Below are 4,816 nucleotides of genomic sequence, written 5' to 3' on the forward strand. Positions count from 1 at the left end.
AAACTTTTGTATTTGTGTTATTTTGATTGTATTTCATGTTTTCAGTCGGGTGCAGAACATCGTCCCTCGACCCTCCAAAAAAAAACCCAGTGACTTACAGACGAGCGAGCAGGACGTGCCAACCACCTCGTCTGATGCCAGGCTGAGTTCGGCGGGGGGCGATGTTCCTCTGCCACCTCTTGCCCCGGGTGTAATTAATTCGTTGTCGTATGAAAGTCGACGCCCCCGGATCCGAGCGCCGCGTCCCCTCGCCTCATCGTCGTCCTGACCTCCACGTATCTGAAGGTCGGCGGGAGGATTTGGCTCCGAACCCGTGCGGAAACATCTGCGCCTCGGCCGGGGTCAGCGAGCGAGACCTTGCCTCGCCCTGGCGAAGAGCTCGAAGCGTGCCAGCGGTGGGCGCCGGGACGGGCATCTCCATCACGGCCGGTCACTCCGCACGCTGTGCGTCTTGTCGTCCTGTCGAGAGGTGAAAGAGAGCGATGGCGCTGGAGGAGGAGGACGGGCAGGGGGCGCCCGCGGGGGGTTCAGGAAAGCGGCGACTCCTGGAACAACGACAGGAACATCTGTCATCAAACAACCCTCACAAACCCCCCTTCATCCCCCCTCCACCCCATCTGAGGGGTCATGACCTCCTCAATCTCAGGTGTGATATGATCTTCCTGTCCTCCTGACCCTCCAATAACAGAACGAACCTGCGTCCAATAACTTTAGGGCAGCCAATCCACCCTCCGCATGGTGTGGAAGGCTGGAGTACACACAGGAGCCTCACACAGACAAAGAGAGAACATACTAAACTTATTACTGACACTGATTAGAAGAAGAAATGGAGCCCAGGTCTCAAGGATCACTCTATGAGCCATGTTTTCCTCTGGTCAGGGTGGTGGTGGGTCCATGTACCTGGGGTCACAGTATAACATTTACTCACTCTTTAATACTAAGGGGGAGCCAAGCCACCTTCTGCATGTTTGGATGGTTGAACAAATCAAAACCCGTATTATTACATCACGTGGTGGTTTAGAGCGCGGGCAGCATGGTGGCACAGCTGGCAGTGCACTTACTGTGGACTGTTTCTTTCCTCTGGCTAAGTTTTGGTTAGACGTTCGTCCCATGTCTACTGGGATTCCACCCACAAACCTTCAGAAGGTGGATTGGCTGTTCTAAACCGCCACTAGGTTTGTGTGAGTGTGTGATGCCCTGGGGTGGACTGGCATCTTCTCCAGGGTGTGTCCCTCTCTGCCCTCCACACAGTGGTTCTGGATGGCAGCAAACGACCCCAAATGAGTCCATTAAAATCTCACCGCACGGCACCAGCGTCCGGGGGACCTGAATTAATGAGTGAGTGAGTGAGTGAGTAAATAAATGAATGAATGACTTTCCTCAAACATTTACATCTGCAGAGGTTCCTGCTCCTCCAGCAGCAGTTAAACTTGACCAGTTAAACCAGTCTGAGTCGAGCACTAACCACTCCATCATCCTCCAGTAACACACACACACACACACACACACACACCTACACACACTGACCGAGTGCCAAATACCAGCGGAGGGATGCCAAACACAGGCAACACCAACGCCAACACGCCGCTCAAGGACACCATCAGTCAGAGGAGAGGAAGTGTCCTTCAGAGGGGCGCGGACGGGGGACGTCTTTCACCCCGGGACCATCCCGAAAATATATATATAGAGAGAGTGTTTATAATACAGTGCAGCTCTTTAGTTCTTTCTTTGTTTTTACTTTTGTATTTGATCTTCTTTGTAATTGTTTCATAACTTTTTCTTTATTTTTTTTTATTTATTAATTAATTTATTTTGATTATTCTCAATTTTTTATTTTTTACCCTATTAAAATATACATTATTAATACATATTTATGTGTTTAATTTTTTTATATATTTTTTTACTTTTTCTTTTGATTTATTTTTACTGCTCAATTTTTCTTTCTTTTTGTTTTTTACTTCCTTCATGTTTTTCCCTTCTTTCACTTTTTCTCTCAGATTTTGCAGATTTATTTTTATTCATTTATTTATATTTTTTCTTTTTATTTCTTTTCTGTTCTTTTCTTCTTAATGTTTTAGGGTTTTTTGTCCTCATCATTATTTGTCTGCTTCTTCTTTCTTTTTAAATAAAATGTACATCATTATTTGTGTGTTTATTTATTTGTTTGTTTTAGTTACGTTTTTCTTTCTTTCTTTGGTTCCTTTTCTATTAAAATATATTTTATTAATACATCATTATTGGTGTTTGATCTTTTTTATTTTTTATCATCTTTTTCTTTTTTACTTTTTTTCATCTGTTTTTATTACTTATCTGTATTATTTTTTCATTTTTGTTTTTTTACTTCCTTCATGTTTTTTCTTTCTTATCTCTCACCTTTTCTCTCAGGTTTTGCCAATTTATTCTTTACACATTTATTATTATTATTATTATTATTATTTATTTTATTTTCTTCTTAATGTTTAAGGGTTTTTGTCCTCATCATTCTTTGTCTGTTCTTTCTTTTTACTTTCTTTCTTTCATTCTGTTATTTAAATATATTTTATTAATACATAATTATTTTGTGTGTTTATTTATTTATTTGTTTTAATTACTTTTTTTCTTTCTTACTTTGTTCTTTTTTCTACTAAAATATACTACATATACTGTAATACATAATTATTTGTGTGTTTGATTTTTTAATTTTTAACTTTTTCTTTTTCTTTATTTTTATTACTTTTTGTTGTTCCTCTTCATTTTAATTGTTTTTTACTTCCTTCATGTTTTTCTTCCTTTTATTTGATCTCTCACTCTTTTTTCTCTTTTTTTTTTTTTTATATTCAAATATTTTTTTTATTATTTCATTTCTGTTCTTTTCTTCTTAATGTTGTATTTTTTTTGTCCTCATCATTCTTTGTTTGTTTCTTCTTTCTTTCTTTTTTCTTACTTTCTTTATAATTTTATTTATTTACTTGTGTAACCTTTATTTTTCATTTATTTTATTTCTTCCATTTCCCCTCTCTCTCTCTCTCTCTCTCTCTCTCTCTCTCTCTCTGCTTTTTCTATTTCTTTGTTCATTTATTATTATTAATATTATGCTTTGTTTTTTTAATTGTCCTTTTATTTCTTTCTTCCTGTATTTTGATACCTTAAAAATGTGATCATAATGGAGCTGATGTGCTGGATGCAGACGCCCCCTTCATGCCCTCCCTGCCCACCTCCATGCCCCCCGTGCTGTCTGACAGGAACGTTACAGAGACTCACCGGTTGGATGACATTGACGATCACTCGAACTCTAAACACAGGAGAAAACGAGCGGCGAGCAGAAGAGCAGAACAGCACCGCGGGACCAGTGGGTGGCGCAAGGTGAAGGGTAGCAGCGTGTGCACCAGGCCCCGGTGCCCCGACAGTGTGGGGACCCCTGCGGTTCTGGCCCCGATCCAAAGAGCGGGGTCGCACCTCGGCCCTCGCGCAGGGTGTGGAGACCTGCCGTCTCGGCCGCTGCTCCTTCAGGCAGCTGATTTTGGCCTCAGCGTTCCCCTCACGAGGGATCAGAGACGCTGACACGCCCCGTCCTTCATCCTCATCATCCCACACCATTGTCTCTGAACACACTCCGGACCAGCTGTACACACACACACACACACACACACACAGGTCACCTTCAGTGTGTTTTTCTTAGCATTAAAACAATAGTGCTGAAGTTCCTCAGAGGTTCTCCACAAACCGTGTATGTAAGTCTTTTTCTCATCACAGCTTAAAAATCTGCAAGGTTCTTCAGATATGAGGTTCAGGAACCAGGACAAGTCCTGAGGACCAAGATCTTCAGTTCATCGTCACATCAAACATCATTATAAACAAAAAATCTGATTTGTGGCAAGCTGCTTTGTACATTTCAGATACTGCTGATTTACACAGAACGGTGCCACAAAAACATCCAGTGAGTAGCAATTCTGCAGGCAAACCAGTGTGGATTGAACCAGCAACCTTCTTATTACTAACACCAGTACCTCAACCTCTAGGTTACTTTCATTACTACTCTTCTAATAAGTGTTTTAGACACAAAAGTTGCTAACAGGTTTAATAAATCAATTATATATGGGAGAGTATATGTGGTTGACTTTGCAGCAACAGTTTAGGGAAGGCCCTTTCCTGTCCCAGCATGACTGCACCCCTGTGCACTAACTGAATGGGCACAAATTCCCATACACATACACATTCCTATAGATGTTGCTCTATTTTAGAACCGTTTGTTTTTGAAGTAAGTACAAGTGTAAAGGTGTTCGGCTTTACACATTTGACACTTTGTCCAGGGTGTGTTTTTGAGTAACACCGGACCCACTGTGAGCCAGACCAGCTTGAAGCCATTAGTCAAATTGTTTCTAAGCGTGTTGTTGGCCAATTTCAGCTTATTGTATGTAATTATCACTACTTACCACCAGGTGACGCCAATAGCCCACTACTAAATCTATTAAACAAAGGCAGAATTTAAAAAAGATTCTTAGTTATTATAAAGTGCACTAGATAGTGTGCACACGTAGTAATATCGTACACTACATAGTGCACCTGCGTAGAGTTCACTGATTTATTTGAGATTTGCTCCATTTATAATTAAACCATTATGTGAGGGGGGGAATCGATTCTGTGAAAGTGAAATATCTTGGTGTATATTAAGACAGCTATGAGAGTAATTGTTGTATTGAACTTAATATAAGAGAAATTGATTTTTATTAACTATTAAATCGAAAGAATGTAAAAAACGAGTAAAAACAGAACAAATATGTTTTTAAGTTCCCCCTTTGAGATATGCGGGTATTGGTACAGTCCTAAGCTGTGTTGC

This window comes from Trichomycterus rosablanca, chromosome 5, assembly GCF_030014385.1.
Source record: "Trichomycterus rosablanca isolate fTriRos1 chromosome 5, fTriRos1.hap1, whole genome shotgun sequence".
In the NCBI taxonomy this organism is placed as follows: domain Eukaryota; kingdom Metazoa; phylum Chordata; class Actinopteri; order Siluriformes; family Trichomycteridae; genus Trichomycterus; species Trichomycterus rosablanca.